At 45.5% G+C, this 15,765-nt stretch overlaps 1 protein-coding gene across 4 annotated transcripts in view; it reads left to right on the plus strand.

Annotated features, from left to right (window-relative positions):
- Nucleotides 1-15,765, plus strand: part of LOC106606834 (bifunctional heparan sulfate N-deacetylase/N-sulfotransferase 2) — a 199,447-nt gene that overhangs the window by 150,837 nt on the left and 32,845 nt on the right. Inside the window, exon 1 of one of the 4 annotated variants that reach the window (XM_082975737.1) lies at nt 6,654-6,718. The exons of the other annotated variants lie outside the window; for them this stretch is intronic. The gene's annotated coding sequence lies outside the window, so the exon portion shown is untranslated. Of the gene's footprint in view, nt 1-6,653; nt 6,719-15,765 lie in introns of those variants that run through there. 4 annotated transcript variants of the gene reach the window in all.

Raw genomic sequence — 15,765 nt, forward strand, 5'->3', positions numbered from 1 at the left:
CTAAACACACAAACACACACCCACCAAACAGGTATAAAGAGCAGCCAATTATTGCAACCGGTATAAGGAGGCGAGGGGGCTGTGAGTCATGAAGTGTGTGTCAGCAGGGGTTGGTTGGGGATGGTAGCACTTCTCACCTCAAACACCTACAGGTGCGAGTCATAGGAGAGTGGGTGTGCTGTACTGTACACTTGCCTGTAGGGCTGCACGATTAATCGAAAATGCGTATTGACATGCGCAACGATATTTTTGAAACACCACATAGCCGTCTGTAATGCCCGTTTTTTTCACTTTAGATTTGTATTGCTCGAGTTGACGGAGTTCTTTCTCTTTTAGCCGCTTACCAATCATACACATCAAACCCCGCCCCTGTCACGCAAGCAGGCAGTTCCTCATGCTTGAGATTCACTCTGCATGCATTGACCAAACAACGGCATGCAGTCAACAGATTTTTCCAAAAAAGAACAACGCTGCTTTCCACTTTGCAACTTAATATAAATCCACATATTTTCTATATTATACTATTAGTTTGTTGAACGTTCTTTCTGCGAAACGCTAGTTAGTTGGTCTTAGGAAGCTGCAAATGTGCCCCAAAAATGTGTGTTGGCCTCTAATGTTAATCACTAGCTAGCTAAATCTTGCTAGCAGACTTTTGCTGTAATACAGGCCGGTACCAGTGGTGGAGTATATCAGGATTGTTAGTGCACCAGCTTGTTCTTAATCAGAGAGGAAAAAGGTAAGAATATTCTAAAATCTTTGTCTGAATGTACCTATTTATTTAAATCTAAGGACCCCTGGGAAACACTGACCAACACTTTGGTTCTGACATGTCAGAATAATAGTAGAGAGAATTATTTCAGCTTTTATTTCTTTCATCACATTCCCAGTGGGTCAGAAGTTAACATACACTCAATTCGTATTTGGTAGCATTGCCTTTAAATTGTTTAACTTGGGTCAAACGTTTCGGGTACCCTTCCACAGGCTTCCCACAATAAGTTGGGTGAATTCCATTCCTCCTGACAGATCTGGTGTAACTGAGTCAGGTTTGTAGGCCTCCTTGCTCGCACACGCCTTTTCAGTTCTGCCCACACATTTTCTATAGGATTGAGGTCAGGGCTTTTTGATGGCCACTCCAATACCTTGACTTTGTTGTCCTTAAGCCATTTTGCAACAACTTTGGAAGTATGCTTGGGGTCATTGTCCATTTGGAAGACCCATTTGCGACCAAGCTTTAACTTCCAGACTGATGTCTTGAGATGTTGCTTCAATATATCCACGTCCTTTTCCTCCTCATGAAGCCATCTATTTTGTGAAGTGCACCAGTCCTTCCTGCAGCAAAGCACCCCCACAACATGATGCTGCCACCCCTGTGTTTCACAGTTGGGATGGTGTTCTTTGGCTTGCAAGCCTCCCCCTTTTTCCTCCAAACATAACGATGGTCATTATGGCCAAACAGTTCTATTTTTGTTTCATCAGACCAGAGGACATTTCTCCAGAAAGTACGATCTTTGTCCCCATGTGCAGTTGCAAACCTAAGTGTATGTAAATCTCCGACTTCAACTGTAGCTTATAGATAGATATAAATTCCACAAGAATTATACATTTATGGATTGTTTTACTAATTTTCTATTTATTCAACCTGCCCGCCAGCCACCCGCCCTTCATCCACACAATATTTCATGACCCCGTATATAATCGCGGGGACTGCATCACTATCGTTCAGCCCTACTTGACTGGACAGATGGCGCGAAAGAGAGGGTGTAGATGGTCTGTTTTCTTTGTGCACATGTGACAGCACTGGGCTTTAGGAAGCCGTGGGCGACTGCCGGCCAATTAAAATGCTCCCAACCACCTCTCTGAGCTGTGACAGGAGCAAGAGGTGATCAATCTGTAAGGTTTTGGAGGACTATCTCTGCCCACAGAGCCCCCCAAGATACTGTCCTCTACAGTAGCAACTCCCTCCTCTCCTTTTTCTGTCTTTCAGAAGCATTCAAGCTACATTTGGGCCGTATCCAGATTTTCACATTGTCATACCGTCTTTCTCTCATTCCGGGATTTACGGTATTATCGGCTTCATACACAAGTGTGGCGCCCAAAAAACGCAACAAAAAAACATTGGGCTTCTATTGCCAGAAGTAATAGCGAATTTCCATTTAGGCTGGTAGCTATATATACTAACAAGCATATTTATCAATCTATACACAGTACCCAATAATGACAAAGCAGAAAACTGTTTTTTAGAATTTTTAGCAAATGTATATATGTATAAATACCTTATTTACATAAGTATTCAGACCCTTTGCTATGAGACTCGAAATTGAGCTCAGGTGCATCCTGTTTCCGTTGATCATCCTTGCGATGTTTCTACAACTTCAATGGAGTCCACCTGTGGTAAATTCAATTGATTGGACATAATTTGAAAAGGCACACACCTGTCTTCGTAAGGTCCCACAGTTGACAGTGCTTGTCAGAACAAAAACCAAGCCATGAGGTTGAAGGAATTGTCCGTAGAGCTCCGAGACAGGATTGTGTTGAGGCACAGATCTGGGGAAGGGTACGGAACAATTTCAGCAACATTCTTAAATGGAAACAGTTTGGAACGACGAAGACTCTTCCTAGAGCTGGCCGCCCGGCCAAACTGAGCAATCGGGGGAGAAGGGCCTTGGTCAGGGAGGTGACCAAGAACCCGATGGTCAATATGACAGAGCTCCAGAGTTCCTCTGTGGAGATGGGAGAACCTTCCAGAAGGACAACCATCTCTGCAGCATTTCACCAATCAAGCCTTTATTGCCAATCCTCTGTAAAAGGCACATGACATTATACTTGGAGACTCTCAGGCCGTGAGAAACAAGATTCTCTGGTCTGATGAAACCAACATTCAACTCTTTGGCCTGAATGCCAAGCGTCACGTCTGGAGGGAACTTTTTTTACTTTTTAGTCATTTAGCAGACGCTCTTATCTAGAGCGACTTACAGTAGTGAATGCATACATAACTTTTTTTTTTTTTTTTGCCACCATCCCTACGGTGAAGCATGGTGGTGGCAGCATCATGCTGTGGGGATGTTTTTCAGCGGCAGGGACTGGGCGACTAGTCAGGATCGAGGCAAAGAGGAACGGCGCAAAGTACAGAGAGATCTTTGATGAAAACCTGCTCCAGAGCGCTCAGGAACTCAGACTGGGGTTAAGGTTCACCTTCCAACAGGATAATGACCCTAAGCACACAGCCAAGACAACGCAGGAGTGGCTCTGAATGTACTTGAGTGGCCCAGCCAGAGCCCGGACTTGAACCCGATCAAACGTCTCTAGAGAGACCTGAACGTAGCTGTGCAGCGACGCTCCCCATCCAACCTGACAGAGCTTGAGAGGATCTGCAGAGAAGAATGGGAGAAACTCCCCAGATGCTGGTGTGCCAAGCTTGTAGCGTCATACCCAAGAAGACACGAGTCTGTAATCGCTGCCAAAGGTGCTTCAACAAAGTACTGAGTAAAGGGTCTTAATACTTCTGTAAAAAACTTCTGTTTTTGCTTTGTCATTATGGGTTATTGTGTGTAGATTAATGAGGGGGAAAAACAATTTTTAATTCATTTTAGAATAAGGCTGTGACATAACAAAATGTGGAAAAAGTTAAGGCGTCTGAATATTTTCCGAAGGCACTGTAGGTAGGAGTTACCAAATGTCATTTTTGGTGAGTTAGGACATTTACAAGCGATAGTGAACGAGAGACGTTGTGCAAAGTTTTGACGCATGCTTGTCTGAAGGAAGAACCGTACTGGCTCTGGAGCAGCATGTGTACATGCTGTGTCTGTGTGGAGTCGAGTTGCTAGGGCGAAGCTAACACTAAATGATGCCCCTCATCAATTCAGCCACTTACTTGCATAACAAGCAAGTTAAACTTAGGGATCACGCTAATGCAGAATTTAGCTTTTTTTCACACAGAAAAAAAGTATATAAAAAGATATAAGAAATCTTTTGCTGCGTTTTGTAAATGCAGATCTAAAATGATTCCTATTGTAATTTCTGCTTGGCATCAGACTAATTTTGTGCTTCAGTTGCACTTCTCTACTCTATGACAATTCATGAACGGGCATTCTATCAGTAGACAGCACTCTGACTGATGTGTAGCTAGTTTTCTCCGGTACTTTTCTCATTGTAGCCTACTTTTTCCATTAAAATGCAAGATTAACTTTAAGGAAAACATTAAGAAATGTAGTTGGCTACATTATTTTTGCGGTAAACATTAGAAATATGAAGGCCATCTTTTTTGGTTAAAATACCTTGCTTTTTCATTGTAAGCTAATTTACTTGGGTGGCTGCCAGCCAAATACCGTTGCACTTCTGTTGTCATCTGATGAAAATTAAGCTATTTTCTGCCTAATGTGCAGCACTAATGTACACTGAGTGTACAAAACATTAATAACACCTTCCTAATATTGAGTTTCACCCCCCCCCCTTTTTGCCCTCAGAACAGCCTCAATTTGTCGGGGCATGGACTCTACATAAGAAAGCGTTCCACAGGGATGCTGGCCCATGTTGGATGGTGGACCATTCTTGATACACAGGAAATTGTTGAACGTGGAAAAACCCAGCAGCTTGTAGTTCCTCACACAAACCAGTGCGATTAGCATCAACTACTACTAATACTATTATAATTTATTGAAAACTTCAAAGTCATTTTTTTTACGGTATTGATGGTATTGAAAGTCCATCCGTTGGCTACTTGCAACTACCCCGGTATATGGCATACCGCCGAAGCCTAACTCAGACAGTTTTTGTGTCCGTCAACAACAGATGCAAAAACTGCGGCTCTCCGACTACCATTTGTATGTGTGTCTTTCGAAAGTTAGCTTTAGAAAACTTTTGGTAGGAGATTGCATAAGACATTATTCATGTGTTTTTTTCAATCTCTGTCTGTACGAGCCTGTACTTTGTCCCTGAGTCTGTAGATACCCAGTCGTTCACCTCCACCTGAGGAATTTGGCCTTGTTTTTTTTGTGTGGCTTTGGTTTAAATTGCCAATTTATTTAACAGTCTGTCATTACTGCACAAATAACAATCAGCTGAATTCTCTGCGTGACTACTCTCTGCAGATAAGCCATTTCTCAGGCTTGTCTGTTATAGTTTAGATTTTAATAATAGCAATAATAGCAGCACTAGCAGTACGGGCCTACGCACACAAATCAGCAGCATGCTGTAATCCGGTATAACGGTAGCTAGCAAGCTATAGAAGGCCTATGTTCCATGGTGCTCAGGGTCTGCCTATATGTCTGTCTTTTTGTATATCCAGCGCCCATAAACTGTCATGAACTGGTTGTTCCCCTGTATGTTGTGTGTCATAAACCACCCGGCCTGAGTCTATAAGCTTTTACAGTGCTTTCTCCCAGTGGACTAACAAACTGTGGGGTGGGAATCTGTGATCTGGACCCCCTGGTTGTCTTTCTGACCCCTCTTGTCCCTCAACAGGGGACATGCGGAGGGTGATGTGGCTCCAAAGGGTTGGCTCCTCTGCATGTGCTGCAGCTGCTTACTCCTTGTCACTAGTGTCAGTCACCATACTACTGTACACTCCCACAGGCAGCCATGGACTCCTAGACACTGCTCTAAGGTCATCTTTGCCTTTTGTGTGTGTGGGGTAAACTGATCATAGGGCTGTGTGCCTAAGGGGAATGTCTACCCGGAGTGTCTGTGTTATGGAGTTCTCAGTTCTGTAATATGCCGTCTCACTTGTACTCTCCGGCCGTTTACTAGATCAGGAGTCAATCTCCAAGCCTCCATCCCCAAGGCCTGTTCCATGTGTTTTAAAAGCAGGATAAAACATTGAGGCAGACAGAATGAATGGAATCAACAGAAGAGAAGTGGTCAGAGGAGAGGATACAGTAGTAAGAGGGATTGCGTGGGAAGCAGCCTGAGATGTTTGGCCAATTGAGAGAGCAGAGCAGCGACAGTCCCAACCGTCACAGAGCCATGATGGCTGCTGTTATGCCTGTAGCCATTGATTAAGACTGCTAATCAGATTAATGAGATAAAGGAGTTGAGGAGGGCAGGCTGAATCTGATCCTGTGGGAGAGATGAGGATGTCGTGTCTCCACTTTGGCCTCCAGGAGGGGGCTGGAGCTGTTGTGACAGAGGGGGGTGTATGTGTGTAATTGGTGTGACTCATCGGTGCATGACTAGTGTGAGAACCCAGGGTGAGATCTGAGACACTCTGCCATGGCCTGAGAGCAACGTCTCCCATACCAATACATACCACAGTATATACAGCACAGTATGCACTGAGTATACCAAACATTAGGAACACCTTCCTAATATTGAGTAGCACCCAGCCCCCTTTTGTCTTCAGAACAGCCTCAATTCATCGGTGCATGGACTATACAAGGTGTCAAAAGCTTTCCACAGGGATGCTGGCCCATGTTGACTCTAATGCTTCCCACAGTTGTCAAGTTGGCTGGATGTCCTTTGGGTGTAAAAAGATCCAGCAGCATTGCAGTTCTTCACACAAACTGGTGCGCCTGGAACCTACTTGAATACCCCATTCAAAGGCACTTATATTGTTTTGTCTTCCCCATTCACCCTCTGAATGGCACACATACTCAATCAATGTCTCAATTGTCTCAAGGCTTAAAAATCCTTCTTTAACCTGTCTCCTCCCCTTCATCTACAGTGAGTGAAGTGGATTTAGTGACATCAATAAGGGATCATAGCTTTCACCTGGATTTACCTGGTAAGTCTGTCATGGAAAGAGCAAGTGTTCTTAATGTTTAGCATTTTCTATGTATACAGAATACGCTCACACTAAATGCATACTATTTTCACGTCAGTTCACACACTTACAGTACTGTTAAAGGCAATTATTTCATTAATTTCCTGCATTTCTACACCTTTTTGCCATGTTTATGCCCTGTTCTTATGGCTATCTGAGTGACTCAAACGTTATAACAAAATCAATGGGGATCACATGCCATTACATTTTTAGAATTAGTGAGCATTTCTCCTTTCCAAGATAATCCCTCCACCTGACAGGTATGGCAAGATGCTGATTAAACAGTATGATAATTACACACGTGCACCTTGTGCTGGGGACAATAACTCCACATTTTAGTGGCCTTTTTTGTCATAAAACACAATGCCAAAGATGTCTCGTTTTGAGGGAGGGCAGTTGGCATGTTGACTTCAGGAATGTCCACCAGAGCTGTTGCCAAAGAATTGAATGTTCATTTCTCTACAATAAACCGCCTCCAATGTCGTTTTAGAGAATTTGTCAGCACGTCCAACCTGCCACAACCCAGCCTGGTCTCATAGACTAGACGTAACATAAATGTAAATCCTGTGTATATGTTACGTTTGGTATGGTTACATAGACAGATGGTTACTCAAGGAAAAAATGAAAGTAGGGCGGATGAGTGGGCGTATAATGCGAACGTCTAGCAACGCAAAGGTTGCGAGTTTGAATCTAATCATGGACAACTTTAGCATTCTAATTAGCAACTTTTCAACCGCTCACTACTTTATTTATTTTTTCTTAATTTTTTTCTACTTTTACCCCTTTTTCTCCCCAATTTCGTGGTATTCAATTGGTAGTTAGTCTTATCTCATCTCTGCAACTCCTGTACGGACTCGGGAGAAACCCAACCGGTTGGCACCGCAATGCTTCTTGACACAATGCCCACTTAACCCGGAAGCCAGCCGCACCAATGTGTCGGAGGAAACACGGTGCACCTGGCGACCGTGTCAGCGTGCACTCTGCCCGGCCCGCCACAGGAGTCGCTAGTGCGCGATGGGACAAGGACAACCCTGCCGGCCAAACCGTCCCCTAACCCGGAAGACACTGAGCCAATTGTGCGCCGCCCCATGGGTCGTGGTGCTTACTACTTTTTTAAGCTACTTTGCAACTACTTAGCATGTTAGCTAACCCTTCTCCTCACCCTAATCTTAACCCTATTCCTAAACTTAACCCAAACCCCTGGCTTAGCTGACGTGCTTCACGGTTGGGATGGTGTTCTTCGGCTTGCAAGCGTCCCCCTTTTTCCTCCAAACATAACGATGGTCATTATGGCCAAACAGTTCTATTTTTGTTTCATCAGACCAGAGGACAGTTCTCCAAAAAGTACAATCTTTGTCCCCGTGTGCAGTTGCAAACCATAGTGTGGCTTTTTTATGGTCGTTTTGGAGCAGTGGCTTCTTCCTTGCTGAGCGACTTTTAAGGTTATGTCGATATAGGAATCGTTTTACTGTGGATATAGATACTTTTGTACCTGTTTCCTCCAGCATCTTCACAAGGTCCTTTGCTGTTGTTCTGGGATTGATTTGCACTTTTCGCACCAAAGTACATTCATCTCTAGGATACACAACGCGTCTCCTTCATGAGCGTTATGACGGGTGCGTGGTCCCGTCGACGTGGATAGTTGCGTGCTCCCTCTGTTGTCTCCTCAAGTCCACGATTTTCTCCTTCATTTTGTTGAGGGAGAGGTTATTTTCCTGGCAGCACTCCGCCAGGGCCCTCACCACCTCCCTGTAGTCTCGTCGTTGTTGGTAATCAGGCCTACCGCTGTTGTTGTCTGCAAACTTGATTGTTGAGTTGGATGCGTGTGTGGCCACACAGTCATGGGGGAACAGAGAGTGCAGGAGGGGGCTGAGCACGCACCCTTGTGGGGCCGCTGTGTTGAGGATCAGCAAAGTGGAGGTGTTGTTTCCTACCTTCACCACCTGGGGGGGCGGCCCGTCAGGAAGTCCAGGTCCCAGTTGCACAGGGTGGGGTTCAGCTTAATGATGAGCTTGGATGGTACTGTGGTATTGAAGGCTGAGCTGTAGTCAATGAACAGCATTCTTGCATAGGTATTTCTCTTGTCCAGATGGGATAGGGCAGTGTGCAGTGCAATGGAGATTGCTTCAGTTGTGGATCTATTGGGGCGGTATGCAAATTTAGTGGGTCTAGGGTGTTTGGTAAGGTGGAGGTGATATGATCCTTAACTAGACTCAAAGCTCTTCATGATGACAGAAGTGAGTGCTATGGGGTGATAGTAATTTAGTTAAGTTACCTTTGCTTTCTTGGGTACCCGAACAATGGTGGGCATCTTGAAGCAAGTGGGGACAGTAGACTGGGATTGGGAGAGATTCAGTATGTCCGTAAACACTCCAGCCAGCTGTTCTGCGCATCGGCTGAGGATGCGGTTAGGGATGCCATCTGGACCGGCAAACTTGTGAGGGTTACGAGAGCTCACAGTCCTTGGGTGCGGCCTGTGTTGGCGGGCACTGTGTTATCCTCAAAGCGGGCGAACAAGGTATTTAGCTTGTCCAGGAGCAAGACGTCGGTGTCCGCGGCGTGATTGGTTTTCCCTTAATAATCCGTGATTGTCTGGAGTCCCTGCCACATACGTCTTGTGTCTGAGCCGATGAATTGCGACTCCACTTTGTCTCTGTACTGACGTTTTTGCCTGTTTGATTGTCTTACAGAGGGCATAATTGGAATGTTTGTATTCAATCATATTTCCAGTCATCTTGCCGTGGTTAAATGCTGTGGTTCACACTTTCAGTTTTGCGTGAATACTGCCATCTATCCACCATTTTTGGTTTGGATAGGTTTTAATCGTCACAGTGGGAACAACATCCCCTATACACTTCCTGATTAACTCCGTCACCGTGTCAGTGTATACATCAATGATCAAAACAGTCTTGAAGCATGGATTTAGATTGGTCAGACCAGCGTTAAATAGACATTAGCACAGGTACTTCCTGTTTGAGTTTCTGCCTATAGGAAGGGAGGAGCAAAATGGAGTCATGATCTGATTTGCCGAAGGGAGGTCGGGGTAGGGCCTTTTAGCCATCCCGGAAGGGAGAGTAACAATGGTCGAGAGTTTTTGAAGTGCAAGTACTGCAGGGGATGTGTTTATAGATCTTCGGTAGCGTTTTCCTCAGATTTGCTGCTATAATAAATGCGGCCTCAGGATTTGCAGTTTCCAGTTTTTACAAGGTCCAGTGTAGTTCCTTGAGAGCGGTCGTGGTATCTGCTTGAGGGGGAATATTCCCCGGCTGTGAAGAAAATTCTCTAGTGAGGTAATGCGGTCGGCATTTGATAGTGAGGTATTCTAGGTCGGGTGACCAAAAGGACTTGAGTTCCTGTACGTTACCACAATCACACTATGAGTAGTTAATCATGAAACATACACCGCCTTTCTTCTTCCCGGAGAGTTCTGTATTCCTATCTGCACAATGTATTGAAAACCCAGCTGGCTGTATGGACGGGGACAATATATCCAGAGAGAGTCATGATTCCGTTGAACAGAGTAAGTTACAGTCCCTGATGTCTCTCTGGAAGGAGATCCTCGCCCTGAGCCCGTCAACTTTATTGTCCAGGGACTCAACGGAAGTGGTGGATGGTGTGCACGCCTCCTGAGTCGGACTAAATGTCCACTCCGAATACCTCTTCTCTGCCGATGGCGTCTTGGAGCAGCCTCTGGGATAAATTCAATCGCTTTGGAAGGTACGAGACAAAGGATCCAATTCAGGAAAGTCATATTCTTGGTTGAAATGCTAGTGAGTTAACGCCTCTCTGATATCCCAAAGTTATTTCCGGCTGTACGTAATGAAAATGTGAAGAGCGTTCTGGGCTAATAACATGAGAAATAATACTGCAAAGTTGCTTAGGATCCTGAAACAAGGTGGCATTCAGAGATTTAATTGCATTGACAGTAAGAAGCTGTCTTATTCACACAGGCTATTAATGTATAGTGAGGGGGAACGAGAGGCACATAGCTGCTCTCTGAAATACACAAATATAGAACACACCTGGGACATAAACAGTAAACATAAATACAAAAATTCATTCATACTGGATGTGCATACACACACTCCCAACAGGAGCACTTCAAAACACACTAACACAGTGTTGACCGTGCCGCTTTTCCGCTCGGATTATAGCCTTGGCCTGCTCTTTGAGAACGCACTGCCTCCTCAGTACTGCCTGCCAGACCCCACACACACACACACACACACACACACACACACACACACACACACACACACACACACACACACACACACACACAGAGCCACCAGGCCTTCCACCTCACCCCTATGCCAAGGCCAATGGCAATGCTCACATCAACCTTACCTCTCATGTTCAACCAAACCCCAGTGACTATACATACGACTTATCTACTAATCTCCTGCATAGGGTAATGTATCTTATTTCCTACTTGATTCCTATTTTGGCTACTACTGCATTATTATTGTCGAGGAGATAAAATTACCTATTTATTCAAAGCGTTATGGTTAGGCATCAGGTTAGCAGTGTGGTAAAGGGTTATGTTTAAAATCAGATTTTAAGAAGATACATTTAAGAAATAGGTGGGGTTTAGCCATAATTATGACTGTGAATGTGGACCTCATGATACCCCACTCCCTTTCAAATGTTGACATACCCACACACACGGTGGGTGGCCTTATGTGGCTCCTCCACCAACCGTGCAGATGCATGCGGTTTATTGCGTAAACACCAACAACGTTGCGTGTGGGAATGGAACGCGGCGGAGGTAGAAGGAACACAGCAGAATCCCATAGAATAACGACAACACACAATCCCTCAACACATACTTCCTGTGTTTTGCTGCTGGGATTACCTGAGCCTGATTCTTGTCAGTGGTGCTTTCTCAGCTGGGGTTTGTATTGTTTCAATCTCCTCTCCATCACTCCAGGGCCGCGCTCTCCTGCCTGGTAAAATACACGCCTGATTCCCCTGTTTTGTCATGGCTCTGCTGGCGTGATACACAGATGGTAATGGAGGCCTCAGCCCCCTTGTGCTCTCTTTCTCCCCCTCTCTCTCCACCTCCACAGTTGCCTCATTCCCTCCTTATCTCCAGCCAGCTGCCCTAGTGTTTGCATGGCACTCCATGGAGAGATTACCGGGGCCCCGGTGGTTTTGCCGTAGCGGTAACGCACCTATTAACAGTATAAATATTGTGACATCTCTCTCTGTCTCTGTCTGTCTGTCTCTGTCTGTCGCTGTCTGTCTGTCTCTCTCTGTCTGTCTGTCCCCCGCTCGCTCGCTGTCTATATGTCCCCCGCTCGCTCGCTGTCTGTCTGTCCCCCGCTCGCTGGCTGGCTGGCTGGCTGTCTGTCCTGTCTCTCTCTGTCTGTCTGTCCCCCGCTCGCTCGCTGTCTATATGTCCCCCGCTCGCTCGCTGTCTGTCTGTCCCCCGCTCGCTGGCTGGCTGGCTGGCTGTCTGTCTGTCTGTCTCTCTCTGTCTGTCTGTCCCCCGCTCGCTCGCTGTCTGTCTGTCCCCCGCTCGCTGGCTGGCTGGCTGGCTGGCTGGCTGGCTGGCTGGCTGTCTGTCGCTCTGTCTGTCTGTCTGTCGATGTCTGTCTGTCGCTCTCTGTCTGTCTGTCGCTCTCTGTCTGTCTGTCGCTCTCTGTCTGTCTCTCTCGTTCTCTTATCTATCTCTCCCTCCCCTCCTTTCTCCCTGCGCCAGTGCTCCGCTGCGACGGATGGCCTGCTTAATGAAGTGCCATCTCTAATCTTTAAATATTTAGTCTGTTTTAATGAGGGAGATTATATTTGAATGTTTTTCTCTGGGAGGCTGATGATGTAGAGAGGAATAATTATTTTGCTCCTCTATCTCGGCGGCACCGAGCGGTGTGTCCTCTTCTGTCCTCTCAACTAAGACCATGGTCTCAAACTCAATGTAGATATTGTTAGCCGTCCATCTGACTAACAAAGCCATGCCTGCCAGTGCTGTGTGTTTGCATTGCTTTCCAGGAACTGTCAAACTATTGAATGACAGGAGGGAGAGAGTTTTGTGAATACATTTGCTAGTCAAAGGTAATCAAGTTGAACTAAGTCACCATAAATTGAAAGACCTAAACTAAAAGCTTACAGTAATTATCTCATGTTTCCAGTCTATGAGAAGAGCTCCCTCTGTCTTTCTATCATAGGCTGAAATGGGGAAATTCATTTTTACTAAACTCAGCAAAAAAAGAAATGTCCCTTTTTCAGGACCCTGTCTTTCAAAGATAATTCGTAAAAATCCAAATAACTTCACAGATCTTCATTGTAAAGGGTTTAAACACTGTTTCCCATGCTTATTCAATGAACCATAAACAATTAATGAACATGCACCTGTGGAACGGTCATTAAGACACTAACAGCTTAGACGGTAGGCAATTAAGGTCACAGTTATGAAAACTTAGAACACTAAAGAGGCCTTTTTACTGACTCTGAAAAACACCAAAAGAAAGATGCCCAGGGTCCCTGCTCATCTGCGTGAATGTGCCTTAGGCATGCTGCAAGGGGGCATGAGGACTGCAGATGTGGACAGGGCAATAAATTGCAATGTCCGTACTGTGAGACGCCTAAGACAGCGCTACAGGGAGACAGGACGGACAACTGATCGGCAGACCACGTGTAACAACACCTGCACAGGATCGGTACATCCGAACATCACACCTGCATGACAGGTACAGGATGGCAACAACAACTGGCCGAGTTACACCAGGAACGCACAATCCCTCTATCAGTGCTCAGACTGTCCGCAATAGGCTGAGAGAGGCTGGACTGAGGGCTTGTAGGCCTGTTGTAAGGCAGGTCCTCACCAGGCATCACCGGCAATAACGTCACCTATGGGCACAAACCCACCATCGCTGGACCAGACAGGACTGGCAAAAAGTACTCTTCACTGACGAGTTGCGGTTGTCTCACCAGGGGTGATGGTCGGATTCACGTTTATCGTCGAAGGAATGAGCGTTACACCGAGGCCTGTACTCTGGAGTGGGATCGATTTGGAGGTGGAAGGTCAGTCATGATCTGGGGCGGTGTGTCACAGCATCATCGGACTGAGCTTCTTGTCATTGCAGGCAATCTCAATGCTGTGCGTTACAGGGAAGACATCCTCCTCCCTCATGTGATACCCTTCCTGCAGGCTCATCCTGGAGGGTTGACCCTCCAGCATGACAATGCCACCAGCCATACTGCTCGTTCTGTGCATGATTTTGACCCCCCCCCTTTGTTCAGGGACACATTATTCATTTTCTTTTAGTTACATGTCTGTGGAACTTGTTCAGTTTATGTCTTAGTTGTTGAATCATATTATGTTCATACAAATATTTACACCTGTTATGTTTGCTGGAAATAAACGCAGTTGACAGTGAGAGGATGTTTCTTTTTTTGCTGAGTTTCTAACAGTCGGTGCTGGCTCACATAGCAGTCCGTGTTATGATCTACTCATAACTCCAATAGAGCGTAGCTTGTCAGGAAGAGATAATGATCAGAATGGTTGTATCATTGTTCGTGGTCTTTCTATGAGCTCCATCTATTAACTATCATTTCCTTTAGATGTTGACCTTTGCTGTTTTATTATTGCACTCAATTGTGTACGTGTTGTAGTAGAACATTAGCTGAGGTTTATGGTCAACTCAAGTGATAGGTACGATTTAAAATACCATAGATTACCACTTTTGCTTTCATGGGCTTTGTAGCACCCTTGGGGCTGGTTTCCCAGACACTGATAAAGCCTAGTCCCAAACTAAAAAGCATTCTCAATGGAGAATCTACATTGTAAATTGACTTTAAGTCCAGGACTAGTTTTAATCTGTAATTGGGAAACCGGCCAGGTTTTAATGCCCGAAGTTTATACGATTTATAAAAAAATTATAGGCGAGCATGTTCTAATCTATCTATTACCATAGACTTCTTGCCTGGCCTCCAGCTAAAGAGAAGATATCCACAGTGTTTGATGCCAGACAAACTCCATGGCAACGAAGGAGAAAACGAATGAAAAGAGGGACCTATCTGAGTCCAGAACACTCCATTATAGTCCTGCGGTATGATAAAGGAGAGAGCTCTTCTATTGAACCTCATACAAATTCATAACCCGCTAAACAAACACACACAGAGTTCAGCTTTCATGTAACACTGGGACAAACCGGCAGATCTGTCGCTCTCATCGTTGCTGAACAACCTTATTCCAAGATCACTCAACAAGGAACAAACGTGCAGAGAAATACAACAGACCCTCCTGCCTGCTTGTTTCATGTTGGGTGTCAGCGCTGCTCACAGTCCACCGGGCGTGCTGTTCTGTTGGAACCCCTTAGGGGGATGGATGGAGAGAGAGAGAGAGGGAGGGCATTGCCTCCCGGAATTTGATGGTCAGCATTCCTCTGATTGGGCTTTTGGGTGCATGACCCCGGGGTCCGAACAGAGGAGGGTTGAAGAGGGGGAGGACTTCATGTTTTCCTTTCTTCCCTTTGTTCCGTCTGCTTTTTGGTTCACAGAGCAAACACAGTGGTTCTCGTCCCTCTTGATATTCCAGTAGATGGACATGCATCTGATCAACGCAACAGGCTTCTCGATCCATCCTTTCGGCTGGGTGAATTACCCGCACATATACAGTTTCTCTCAATTTATCCGATTCAATTCAGGCCAGCCATGTACCCTAATCTAAGGACCCTATGCCTTATTTAGGAGATAAATATTAATGGTAACCTCCACTTAAAGTATTTCATTGTTTAAACCTAGATCTCCAAGAGCAACGTTTTAAGTCTATTGCACTCGGTCTTGCCATTGGCCCTCACAAAATGCAATTTGAGGCTTCGCTTTTTTGACCACAATTATCAGGGCTTCCAGTCAGGCTCTTTGTAAGTGTTGGATAGATAAGTCATAGGTTAGACTGACCATGAGGCAACACACCTGTGAGTGAATAAATAAGACACCCCTGGGGCCACATAACAGTCCCCTGCCCTTCTCTCCTGTTGCCTTCAAAGGAGCCCAGTCATTGTGTT

The sequence above is a fragment of the Salmo salar genome, chromosome 01, assembly GCF_965601325.2.
Source record: "Salmo salar chromosome 01, fSalSal1, whole genome shotgun sequence".
NCBI classification, from domain to species: Eukaryota; Metazoa; Chordata; class Actinopteri; order Salmoniformes; family Salmonidae; genus Salmo; species Salmo salar.